Source organism: Artibeus jamaicensis, unplaced genomic scaffold, assembly GCF_021234435.1.
Source record: "Artibeus jamaicensis isolate MK-2021 breed Jamaican fruit bat unplaced genomic scaffold, CSHL_Jam_final scaffold_474, whole genome shotgun sequence".
In the NCBI taxonomy this organism is placed as follows: domain Eukaryota; kingdom Metazoa; phylum Chordata; class Mammalia; order Chiroptera; family Phyllostomidae; genus Artibeus; species Artibeus jamaicensis.
This window is the reverse complement of record NW_026522046.1, coordinates 12,226,138-12,240,402: the sequence shown is the minus strand read 5'-3', so window position 1 is coordinate 12,240,402 and position 14,265 is coordinate 12,226,138.

Below are 14,265 nucleotides of genomic sequence, written 5' to 3'. Positions count from 1 at the left end.
AACACTGGCACTGGAGGTTTAGAGTCAACCAGTCTTAAAGCCAATCTTAGCATCCTTCTGATTGTCAGAAGTCAGGTACTGAAGGTAGAAGATCTTACTTCAGCCAAAATAACTGCATAAGTTAATGTCAGCTAAACAATATACATGAGACTAAAAGTGAGTACAGGAACCAGTTTTCCACTCATAGATTTCAGAAATATTTAACAAGACTCTATTGGACCAACAGTGGGGCCAAAACTGATGCACCTTCTGTATTGCAAATACTGGACCTGGGACTTGGGTTTTGTTTTGTTTTGTTTTTGATTCACACATAAAGAAACAAAAATCCATAAGGACCATAAGAAAAATATATAGAGATCAATGGAACACCATCCTGAACACTCAGAATATTATAATAGATGTGTATGGTGCCAGGTGGATACTTGGCTCATCAAGGGAATCACTCATAAGTTAGAAAAATGTCTAAGCACTAGACTGTATACCTGAAACTAATATTATATTGAATGTCAACTGTAATTTAAAAATAAAAAATTTTATAAATAAAGAATCAGTGTAACATGGATAAAGTTAATCCTGAACCAACTTACAAAGAAAATAAACAACAACCAAGAAACAAATAAAAGTTATAACTCACTTTTTCTGATTATAATCAATTAACAATAATAATAATATTGCAACAATAGCTAATAATGAAATAGTCTACATATTTAGAAATTTTAAAATATCTTACTAAACTATTTGATTAGGGTATATAGCAAAACTGCAATTTTAAAAGATAGAAAATAAGGAAACTAAGAACTTCCTTGGTTTTAGGAAACCATACATGAAAATGATGGGCTTTTGCCAAAGTTATATTCTAAAATAAATTTATAAACTCACATAATTTATTTTAGTGTTTAATATTTCTACAATACATATATCTGATTTATTGTTATATTAAAACATTTAAATTTTGTTATTAAGCATTCTTAAGAATTAAGAAAGCCAAGGCAGCAAAGTTAAGGATAGTTAAAAAATTTATAAAACAAATTAAGACATTAGTAAACATTAAAAAAAAATCACCACAATTGAACAAATCAAAAAATTAGTTATTTAAAAACCATTTTAGATAAACATTTCTCTTTTAAAAATCTAATATTACCCTGGCTGGTGTAGCTCAGTGGATTAAGCACAGGTCTGGGAACCAGAGAATTGCAGTTCAATTCCCAGTCAGGGCACATGCGTGGGTTGGGCGGCAGGCCGGTTCCCAGTTGGTGGCTTGCATGAAAGCAACCAATCACTGTACATTCGCATGGGTCTTTCTCTCCCTCTCTTTCTCCCTCGTTCCCCTCTCTCTAAAGATTTTAAAAAATGAAATCTTCAAAAAAAAAAGGTTAAAAAAATCTAATATTAAAGTTAGAAAAGTATTTGCCCTGCTGGTGTGGCTCAGTATATTGCCTGTTGGCTGGCCTGCAAACCAAAAGGTTGGCCTACAAACCAAAATGTTGCCAGTTTGATTCCCAGTCAGGGCACATGCCTGGGTTGTGGGCCAGGTCCCCAGTTGGTGGCTTGCGAGAAGTAACCAATCACTGTATGTCTCGCACATGGGTCTTTCTTTCCCTCTCTTTCTCCCTCAGTTCCCCTCTCTCTAAAAATTTAAAAAAATTAAATCTTTTTTTTAAAGTAAGAAAAGTATGTAAACTATTAATATGAATAAATACATTAAAACAGATGGAGACAATAATTTTAAGATGTGGTTTTTGTAGATTTGAAGAAATTAAATCTTAGATTTTTTTTTAGAAAATCATCTGAGAGAATCAAAATGGCATTGACTCCATAAATAACCACAAAAAAAGCTAAAACTTTTGTCAACATAGTACTTACAAAAAAAAAACCTCCAGTACCTAGAGATTTACCATTAAATTTTTAAGATATTTAAGAAAGTGTTCATTTCTATTATTATTCAATCCTCCCCAAGCCATAGAAACCTATTATAGCTACACAATACCCTTTAAAAATCTAACAATATATGGATTTTATAAACTATCAAAAGTACACTCATTCTATAAAGCAATTTTATTTATAAATATAGACCCAAAATTTCTCAATAAAATGCCACTCTTGTCTAATAACAAATATCCACTTGATAATATAAGATTTTTCCCTCCTAAGAGCAGAGATGACTTAATATTATGAAATTTATTATCATAATATATTCATAGATCCAATAAGAAACTTTAAATAATGACCTGTTGGTTCAAAAGCTGGCCCTCATCCATGCGGGGCAAGGAGAGATGAGAAACAGACCACTCCAGATTAGCAGGTGGCAGATTTAAGAAACAAGGGAACTTACAAGGCTTGTCATGGACACTACCAGAGAATAGATCTCCTTAGCCACACCAGAATCTTAAAAGTTCCTATAGAGGCCTTCATGGGGTTCACTCCCATCCAGATGTTCGCAACACCTCACTCTGTTCCAGGTTGTGTCCTCCCGGCAGCTTCGAGCACCGGGAAGGCAAGTGGATGCACATTCCGAGCACAGGGAGCAATGAGTAGCCTCCGATTGCCTGGGTCCAGCTCACCATCCTCCCAGTGGCCTTCTCCAATATGCCCCAAGCAAGAGATCATATTTTAAGAACCATTCAACAGTATCCACAAGACAATGATGACACAAACTCTCAGTAAACTGTTACAGAATGATTCTTTCTTAAGTCAATAAAGAATGTTTATCTGAAACCAACATCTATCTACATCCTTAACATCTAAACACCAGAAGCTTTCCAATCAAAATCAGAACAGTTCTGGTCAATGTACTCATACATAAAACAGAAAATAAGTTATAAGTATCAAAAAAAAGGATAACATGAGAATTTACTAAAATGTCTTTGGAAAGAACTGTAAAATAATCATTTAAAGTCAGGCATACAAAACCCATTGCTTTCCTTTCTAGCAGTGAAACACCTTGTATCCGGGCCGTTTGGCACCCCTGCTCACACTGACGCTGGCTTTGGCTACAACTTGTTTTGGCCAACCTGTCACTAGCAAACTTCGCAGAATCAGAATCTTGAAAAAATACTTGCATATTCCTACTTCTCTGCCTCCTCATCTTTGTTGGGTCCTCCCCTTTGCCTTTCCCACAAAGTACATGCCCAGGTTATGCTGGTGGAAGATTAAATTAATGGAGCTCAATTGAGTCAGCCTTGACATACCAGTACAGGTCTTCCCAGCTCAGTTGTCCTCTGGGGTCCCCTGGGCATGTGAGAGCTACCTAACCTGGCCACCTCACCAACCCACGGCTCACCACGGATCCGTGAGTAAATTCAGCCAAGGCCACACAAACACCCCAGCTAGCCCACTAAGTCTCAAGCAAAATAAGTGTTTATTAGTTTAAGCCACTAGATTTTGTGATTGTCTGTTAACCAGAATTATTTTCACAATAGATAACTGATACGTGAATTATAATATTTAACATTTTAAAAAATCTGTTTGTAGAAACTATGAAAATCTGTTTGAAAGCTAGAGAACATAAGTCGAAGAGGACATATGCCAATCTAACAGGTAGACACCTATCACGACCTTTCTGAGACATGCAAAAGAAGGTCAGAATAAATAAAGAGGCAGTCCAATGTTCCTGCATGGGAATGTTACCATGGCAATTTGAAAGATTTGAAACACATGTTAATTGTAATGCATTAGTACTTGTAATAGTATTCACATTTTGGAATTTTTTACTAATTCTATCATTTCTCTATAATTATCTGATTTTTCCAAATTTTCCATAATTAGCATGAATCACTTCTATAATCAAGGTGAATTCATAAAAATAATTATTTCCTTCAAAAAATGGATTCTCCTCAGCTATATTTTATTACTCCGTATGACAGGTCTGTGTTATTCTGAAATTTAGTTTGATTTTCTCTTTGTAAATATCCCATAGTGGGATATTTACAAAGTGGGATATTCCTGGAACTGCTTTCACTTGCCCAGGAATGGGTTTTACCTTCTGAGTCTTCAGTGAAACCAGTGATGAGGCAGATTCTAGAGATTCTCTAGTTTGAATAAGGAGAACTCACATGTTGAGAAAAACCTGAAAAATCCTCCGGTATCAATCATTGCTGCACAACAAATCACCTGCAGCATATAATAGCTTAAAATAACTGTCTGCTCACCTTCTCTGTGTCAACAGTTTGGGCAGGTTTCAGATGGGATGGCTCAGCTCTGCTCCAGCTGGTGCTGGCAGAGCTCACTCACGTGTTTGTGATCGGGTGGCTGGTGGAGGAAGGCTGGCTGTTGCTGGAAGGCCTCATTCCTGTGTGGCAGTTGGTGGGGCTTTTCACTTGGTACTTCTGTTGCAGCTGAGCCAACAGGATACGTGGACTTCCTCAATGTAGGCCTGGTTCCAGGATGGTAGCAATAGAAGCTGTGGGGCTTCTTGAAGCCTCACCTCAGAAGTCATACAATGTCACTTCTGGCACATTCTATTGGTCAAAGCAAGGCTGGCCTAGATTCAAGGTTAGAGGGGGAGAGGCTCTACTTCTTGATGCAAAGAACAGCAAAATCACATTGCAAAGGGGTGTGAGGAACTGCTGCAACCATCTTTGTGAAGAACTTACCACATCTTCCTTACTGTATAATTCATCCATCCTTATGTTACATAAATAAATAAATAAATAAATAAATAAATAAATAAATAAAGTGCTTGTGAATGCCTCCTGAATGCTAAATACTGTTCTAGCCATATACTGTGTTTTTCCAATACTGGAGAAACGTAATAAATAAGACATCATCCTTGCCCTTGTGGAGGTCATAGCTAGCAGGAAAGACAGATACAAAACAGCGATATGAACTGCGCTAAAGAAGTTCCCTGTCCAATGGGAGACCAGTATAAGCTGACCTAACCTAGAGAGAGAAGTAGTAGGAGGGACCTGGGTTTGGAGAAGGGAAGTCAGAGAAGACTGGCATTTCCTGGGTGTAACTATCAGAGCTTTCCACTTCCTGTGTCTACTTAGTTCCTAATGTCTCATTTTACTGTCTGCATGGCACATGTATTTTTTCCCCCATTGCTAAATAATTGAATGATTAAAATTTGGGGGGAAATTCTCCTTTCAAAGAAAATCTAGCACAGTCCTAGAAAAAAGGGAGAAATAACTTTTGTGAAACAGTAATACTTTTTAAAATTATGTCAAATCTTCTCTTCATTTGCAGAATTTATTATTAATTAAGAAAGCTGAGTCTTTCAAGTGCATAATTCTCCTTTTGATCTACAGACCTCTAGGCTATAAGTTCCCAGATGCCTGAAGCTCATTTTAACTGAAGTGTTTTCCTAGCAAAGGCATTTTCTGTGGCACGAAATGAAACCTCCATTGTGGTGCATTTTGTCAGAAGATCTAAATCGATAAGCTGAGATGCCAGTGTTTGAAAACCTGGTGTGCAGGAGGTAATTGACTTATTAATCTATATATAGCACACTGAGAAAAAGACAGCGTTTTTGATGGCTGTTCAAAGAGTGTCTGAGATGAAGAAGCCTGTGGGAGAAGACATGAAACAGAAGAGCTCGTTGGAGATTTGTCATACAGCTGCAGGAAAACCCTCCACCAAAGTGTTATTCTCTTCCCAGCATGTTTGTTGGAAATGTGCTTCTTGTGTTGAGTTCAAGCTGTCACATGGTAGGTCTGTGAGGCTGACACTCCCAGGGTGTGGTATATGCCGTCAAAGAAACTAGCAAATAGCAGCAGGCTCCCTTGTCAAGAAGTGTGGCCAGAGTTCAGAGTGCTTTGTGTGGTAGAGGATTATTTAACCAATGAGTCAATAGGCCTTCCCCGGAGGGAAAGGAGCAGGAGGGCTTGTGCCTTAGCCAGTCAATCCCCCTTGCTAGCCTTGCTCATGCTCAGTGCAATGACTTCCTCCTGCCTTGTCCTAAGAGAGGAGCTAGGGGTGGAATGTGTTGTCGTGCACTACACTAGCCTGGTTACCCAGGCAACATGGTGCTGCCCAAGCAGCCCCTCCCCTCTCCTCCCACTTGCATTCTAGGCACTGGCCAAGTTACCTGCACTGGCCAGGTTCCCGGTATCAGAAATTCAACCCCCTCCTTCACTTTGCCCAGCTGGCATCTGCCCATCACTTATCCTGGCAAGACACAAAAGGTTTTTTGTTTGCAGACACTAAAATAAGTCTCTGGACTAAAGATACATGCCACAGTCCTTACTGAAAAAGGTCTCACACTGAATGTTGAGAGCCCCAGCTCCCTTTAACCCCTTAGCATCCTAAACACAGACACACTCTGTATGACTGAAAGATTCTTTCCTAAGAAGTCTCGCACAGGTCACCCGGCAGTGCAGACCACAATCAGCAAGCATTCCCCACCTCCCCTACACACATCGGACTTCCAAAGAGACTTTCCAGTTCCACTCTTTAATGTGAAGGGTCCAGGATGATGGGACACTGTAGCAAATCATATAAAAGAAGAGACAGCATCTATGCTAAAGCAAACTAGAAGAAAGAGGCTGCAGACAAGGAAAAAATGAACTTCACTGAAAATATCTTAGTATTCTCAGCAAAGCAAGAAAGGATAAGAAATAAAAGAGAATGCTATCTTTCATTTGCTAAAGACACTAACTTCGGAGTCCTCTTTGACTCCTCTCTTTCTGACACACTCTCTTACCAAATCTGTCAGCAAATCCTAAAGTTCTGCCTTCAAGCCCCACGCAGAATGAGACTGTCTTATCCCACTCACCATCAAGTCCCTGGTGCAAGGGAGGCCCATTTTTCACCTGGATTACTGCAAGAGGCTCAAAATGGTTCTCCTTGCTTCCATCTATCCTAGTACACAGCAGCCAAAGTGATCCTTTTAAAACATAAATTAGATCATATCGCTCCCCCGTCTGAAACTCACATCAGCTTCTGCTTTCAATCAGAGTAAAAGCCGAAGTGCCTTCAGGGGTTTAAGGAACTCCCAGGCACACACTGCCTCAGGGACATGACTTTAGCCCCTCCTCCTGTGCAGAACACTGTCTCCCCCAGATGACCCTTAGACGACCTCTTCATCATTTTCAAGTCTTTGCTCAAATGTCACTTTCTCAACAAGGAGTACATGCCCCTCTCCTTCACATTTCTAATCCACCTTACTCTTCTGTATTTTTTTCATAGTATACACCACATTGTAACATGTATTTATGGCTTCTGATCCATCACTCTCCACTAAAATGTGAGACATTCAAGAGCAATAATCTTTTTTTTTTGAATGATGCATTCCAAGCATCTGAACATTGCACAGCAGCAAAGAGTAGGCTGCCATAACAAAGTACCACAAGCTGGTGGCTTACACATCAGGGTTAGTTATCAAGGCACATTCAAATTCCTAGAATAAGTCCCAGTCCAACAAAACATGAAGTACAGTGCTGGGACTACTAATGGTGAGAGTGAGATGATGAAGTTAGGCAGAAAGCAAAACATTCGGAGTTTTGTGAGACATGAAAAAGGAGTCTGACTTTATCTTAAGAATAATGCAGAAGTTTAAAGGGGGGTGGAACAGGGATAAGATTTGCCTCTTAAACGATCACTGAAACCGTGAGCATGAGAGTGCATTCTGGGTATAAAATGGCTGCAGGAAACCCAAGGACATTTCTCCCTTAGGCCCCATGACTCTGTAAGCCAGCCTCTGAACTTTCTTGACCAAGCAGTTTCCCTGGACACCAACTACATCTAGCCAGGCTCCTGGTAATGACGAAAAGAATTGGTCCAGCCTGTAGCCTAAAAAGTGTGGGGCCAAAGAATATCCCAAGGCCTAGCATCCCAGGATAAAGCAGGAATCTGAACCGAACCAAGCCGTGAGTCTGAGCTGGCCAGAGACGAGGCCAAGTGTGAGCAGGCTGGGTCGGCGGAGCTGAGAAGAAGCTGTCTGAAGAGATAATGTGAATTCCTGAGAAGCAGGGGTCCTTTTCCTAGGGTGCTGTAATAGTTACCTATTGCCATTTCACACATTACTCAAAATTGGTGACTCAAAATAACAATGGTTTTATTTACTCATGATTCTGTGGAACAGCAACTCGGCCTGGGTTCAGCTGAGCAGCTCTTCCATTGGGTTTCGGCTGAGGCCACCTCTGCAGCTGGGGCTGGGTGGTCTAGGATGGCCTCACTCAGGTGTTTAGGGGACTTAGCTGGGTTACTCTATCTCTTCTTTACCTGACCTTTCATTCTTCTTGTAGGTAAGGCCATGTTTCCCAACGTGACAGTTGAGGCACATCATCCCAAGAGAGTGAGAACTGAGGCTATGTTTGGAATTCTCACATCACTGGTGCAACATCCTGCTGGTCAGAACAAGTCCCAAGGCCTGCCCAGACTCAGTGCGCAGGGAGGAGACCCCTCTCAGTGGGAGGAGCACCCAGCCCACACTGGAAAGGGCTGTGCCCACAGGGAGGGAAGAAGTTGTTGAGTCGGCTTGTGATGTATCCCAGGTGCCAGTAGGTGGCCATGTCTGTCCAGAGGCCACTAGAACACATAAAGGACAAATGGCAAAGTGTGGCAACTGCTCATCTCTCAATGAATTTAACAACAGGACATCTTTGCTTTTCCAAAGGTGGCAAAGTAGTACTGATCCATAAACACCATGTTTTATTGAGTGCCATCACTAATGTGAAAAATAATGTGGTCCCCAGGTGCTTTTAAAAGAACATTGAATTGTAAATAAAAATTGGGAGGATAATAATACAGACTGTGAATTTGTTTTCATATATTTCATAATTGAGCATTTCAAATGAGCTTCAATTCACTCACCTATTTAATATCTTTCCCTCAAAAATTCCACCTATGAACTGATAGGCACCTGCTAACCAACATTTATAGTTATGCCAGTCATGCTGACAGGAAGAGAGAAAAAGAATTTTCTCTCCCTGTTAAGTGACTCACTCTGAGTGTATTTAGAAATGGAAACAGCTACCATCCGGACACTCTACCTCAGGGAAGGGCCAAGCTCCACACAGCTTCTGGCCTTCCAATGTCTTCTACTTCCAAAGCATTTTGGAGTAAACTTTTATGAGATATCATTAGTGTGAGCCCGTTTGAAATATTCACCACAAAAAAAAGAAGGGAAAAACATATCTGCCTATCACCAGTCATTAGAAGGTTGCTTCTTTTCCCATTGCCTCCCTTATCAGCCGTTGGTCTATGGGATGCAATTCTTCCTTATATCGAGAAAGTACACAAAGAACTGAGGAAAGGTAATATATGAAATTCAGAGGTAATAATAAAAAGAATGCTTTTTAAAAAGCCAAAAAATAAGTTTGGAGGTCAGTGTCATACTTGTTCAATAATACGTTGTCTGTTTGTTTCATATTTGTCTATCAGTTATTCTTCAATAGATGTTTACTGCTCAGCTTTACCCTGTTTGAGCCCTGGGGGCTGCAAGGAGAATAATCACCTCTGATCTCCCAGACGGCACAATCAGCAGGTGAGAGCGTTTGTAGAGTGCTGAGTGGGTAGCCACATTACTGTGAAGGGCCTCTTACATTGGGTTTTAATCTCTTCGCATGAAAAACATGAAGAGCAGAATATCAAATCAACTCATAAGATTATGTCTGTATAACCAGAGCATGCCTGGTTTAAAAGAGAAATATTTAGTGCAGTCAATTTGTTTAACTCTTTAGGTAGAACTAGTTTTTTGAAAATGCAGCATTGGTAAGTACAAGTCAAGAAGTTTTGTTTCCTGGTTCCATTATTTTCAAATCAATTCAACAGACGTATGGAGCATTTGCTGGGTGCAGGAAATGAGCTAAGGAAGAGCAACACATCCCGCAGCATAAGACACTTTCGACCTGGCAGGAAGATGGGCTGGGCCCAGTTCTCACTATGACACCCAAATCAATGAATCATACATACATACATACATACATACATACACAATGAATCAAACATACATTCATGTTTGCCCCTCAAAAGGTTATAAGATCTAAGTAAAGAAAATGAGAGAAATTTTTGCATAAAATTGAAGAAAAGCAAGTTGAAGTATCTTCATCTTCTAGCATAGAAGTGTTATAAGAACAAGACAAATCCAATACATATATTTTTTAGATGGCAAAGAAAGATATTGTGCCCATTATTAAAAAATAATGAAGAGTTTGGGAAATATTTATTTTGAAGTAAACCCATGTAAGGTTTAAGCTAAGATAAATAAGAAGCTGTGAGTGAAACATGTCCCAGACTACCCAAAATTTTCATGCCTTTTGTGAACTATTTACAACATTCTTAAAATACTGAGAACTGGAAAGAGACCACCAAAGTTTATGAAAAAATGCCAAGACATTTTCACAAGCCACAAAACATTCTAATGTACCCAGTTTTGTTTTCTCACAAGAAAATACCAGGCAGGGGATAAGAATAATTATGAAAACCTTTTTTTAAAAATCTGCAATATAATGGCATCATAGCTAGTATGCTCCGGGCTTTCATGAACAAAAGAAAATCATATTAGACAAAACTGGGAGATGTTTTGATAGAACACCAGAATTAATTAATGGAACACAGTAGGTGTTGATTTTATGTCATTGTAAGTTAAGCCTTTTATTTTGTAGTCAAGGAATGAAAAATAAATATCAAACTGGCCTGACCTGCTCTCCTGATTTAATAGCTTAATTTCCAGAAATGCCAGTGAAAAATAGCACAAATGTTTGCCCGGGCCAATTACTCTTTATTATATAGTTCTTCCATTTTCTCTTTTTCACAAGGAATGCAGTGCCTAACAGAGCTTAATTAAATTTATATTTTACAGCACAAACCACATTTCCTCACAAGAGAAAGCTTGTTAGAAGCAAGTGAGAAGGATGTGTCCTGAGCCATAGTTCATAAATAAGCACGCTGAGGCCTCCACGGCACTGAATGGATCCTTGCTCCTGGTGGCAAAGGCAACACGAGGACTCTATTTTTCACATGTTAAGATAATGGACGCTGTACGCTAAGCCAGGGCAGTGATGGAAATACATCCCATGTCCACGACAAAAAAGGAATAGTGGTTCCAGGAGATTTATATTGAGTCCGAGTGATGTTTTTCTTTCACCACTAGGCTTAAATTTTCTGTTTATATTTTTTCTTTTTCTTAACCTGGAGAAGAGGGGCAGAGGGTTCTCCCAGGCCTCTCTGAAAGTGTTCAAGGCATCACACATCATGAAATCCCCTGGAGATAAAAGGTGCTTAAATGGAAACAATGTAGGCAGTGCCCTCCACGGTTCCCTGAATCTGTCTCTTGCTTCAACAGTTTTCAATTGAACAGACCCAGGGAAAGGACACTGCTTCTGCTAGCCTTCAACCACCCTCCCACCATTTTTTTTAAAGAGTTTATTTATTTATTTCTAGGGAGAGGTTAAGGGAGAAAGAGAAAGGAAGGGAAACATGGCTGTGTGAGAGAAACATCAATTGGCTGACTCTCGAATGCCCCCAAACAGGGGCCTTATCCACAACCCAGGCAGGTACCTTGACTGGGAATTGAACCGGTGACCTTTTAGCTCATAGGCCAGCACTCAACCCACTGAGCCACATCAGCCAAGGCTCTAATCACCTTTTCATCTGCAATCTTTGGAACCACCTCAGCCATCCTCAGCCTCCAGCCAACACTGTTTTTTTAGCTTAATCCCTTACAGCTGAGCAACCAGTAGTTCCCACATTCATCAGGATTATTCCATCGAGGTAGAGGCTGCCATCAACCACATGGTCAACCTGCATCTCTGTGCCTCCTACACCTACCTCTTTCCGTGCTTCTGTTTCAATTATGCCATGTAGCTCTGGAGGATGCAGGCCACCTCTTCTGAGACTTGGCAGCAGAGAAGTGGAGAAGCTTGAGGAAGCCAGGTGACTCCTGAAGATGCCACCACAGCGTGGCAGCCATGCTCTCTTCCAGGACAAGCAGAAGCTGTCCCAAGATGAGTGGGGTGAAACTCAGGACACCATGGAAACTGCCTTGGCCTTGAAAAGGAACCTGAACCAGGCTTTTTGAATGTGCATGCCCTGGGTTCTACCTGCATGCAGGACCCGCACCTCTATCAACTTCCTCAAGAGCCACGTCCTGGATTAAGAGGTGAAACTCATCAAGAAGATGGGAGACCACCTGACAAACATCTGCAGGCTGGCCAGCCCCAGGCTGGGCTGGGTGACTATCTCTTCAAAGACTCACTCTCGAGTATGACTAGGAACCTTTTGGGCCCAGAGACCCTTGAGGGGATCTTCTGCATTCTCCTGGTGTCTGCCTTCCACCTGAGCCTCAGCTTGCAGCAGCCTCTTAACCACTCTGGAGGTCCCTCCCATGCCATGGACCAAATGGAAACAATAAAGCTTTGTGCAGCGAAAAAGTAAATAAAATAAAATAAATGTATATCACTTTGTTCTGTCAGAGCAGTTGATGTGTCGGAGCCTTGAGAATCAAGTCACTGTAACAATTTGCTTGCTAATCTTTTTTGAGGAGATCGCTTGACCCCAGTAAAGCGACCAATCCCCTGTCAAAGCCAAGTGAAATACAAGTGTTTTAAAGAGGACCTACATCAGGTATATAATTCAAATGGAAATAAAAACAAGTGGCATTGTTGTAACTGCTCTGAGAAAGCAAAAATAGAAGTATGAATGTTTCTGTTCAGACAGGGTCAATTACATAGAAAAATAAAAGTGAAATAAGAGTTGCTGAAGAAAGCTAGAAGTTTACGACACTTTCCTATAAAAAAGCCCAGATGTAGATAGTGCATCATACAGTGACATCAGAAATGCAGGTTCGTCTCCCTGCTCTATCATCTCAGGGAATGGCTTCAATTTTCAAGGTCATCTCATAGTCCAACATCATGGTGGAGCTCCAGCCATTACGAGTGTATTCCACACAGCAGAACGGGAAGTGAGGGAAAAGATGAAAAGGTCTTTTCCAAGCCAACTTAGCTCCCTGTAAGCAGTCTTCCCAGAAGTCTCATAGATCACTTCCGTTCACCTCTCATTGGCAAGATCTTAGTTATACAGCAATATCTAGCTATGGGGAAGGCTGGGGAAAAATTCTTCCAGAGATTTCCTTGCCCTCCATGATATAAATCAGGATTCACTTAAAAGGAAAAGGGTAGGAAAGCATGTTTGGGCAAACAACTAGCTTTCCCAGACACATCGGGTTTTTATTTCTTGTTTATAAAACTTATCATGTGACTAAGTAGTGACAAAAAGCAGATCAGGCATTGCCTGAAAATAAGGAATAGCAGAAGGAGAAACTACCAGGAGACATAAGGCATCCTGTAGGCTCAATGGGTATGTTCCCTCTCTGGACTGCAGTGATGTTTCAATTTTACACGTACAAGTCCAGCCATTGTTAATGTAATGAGAACAGTCTGCACAACATGGATGTAACCTGCTAAACAAGGAGAGTGGGCTGGAATGCACATGTGTGAACAATGACAACTTCCCTGTACTAGTCACTGGGGGCAGTAGGCACCATTGAGTGAACATGTGTACTGTGTGGCCATCACATTTGAAATGACTGAGTGACTAGAGCAATGAATCTTCATCATATTTTGCATTAAGCTTGAACATTCCTCCACAGAAACTCTTCAAATGATTCAGAAGGATGCAGCTGTGGGGAACTGGTGATTGGCAGCTTCATCACAACAATGTGTCCACTCATGCGTCACGTCTTGTGCAGAGTTCTTCGGTGAAACATCTAATCACTCAGGTGACTCAGTCATCCTACAGCTCAGATTTGGTGCCCTTTGACTTCTGGCTTTTCCCAGAATTAAAATCACCTTTGAAAGGGAAGAGATTTCAAACCATCAGTGAGATTCAGAGAAATTCAACAGGCCAGCTGATGGAGTCTGGGAGAACTGTATGAGGTCCCAAGGTACCTACTTTGAAGGAGACTGAGGTGTCATTGTCCTATGTACAATGTTTCTTGTATCTTGTATCTTCTTCAATAAATGTCTCCACTTTTCATATTACATGGCTGGATACCTTCTGGACAGACCTCATATGTCGAATTGTGTAAATAAATACATGCAGTATACTATGAAATAGACTGAACGTCTATGCCCCTTCCCGTAAAAATTCGTAGGTTGAAACCCAATCCCGGAGGTGATGGTATTAGGGGATGAAGTTTCTGGGAGCTGATTAGGTCATGAGGGTAGAGTCCTCACGAAGGAGATTAGTGCCTTTATAAGAGACCCTCGGGAGCAACGTGGCCCTCTTTTGCCATGTGAGGACTCCTTGAAAAGACAGCCACCTCACCAGACGCCAAGTCTGCTGGTGCCTTAATCTTGGATTTCCTGCCTTCAGAACTACAAGAAA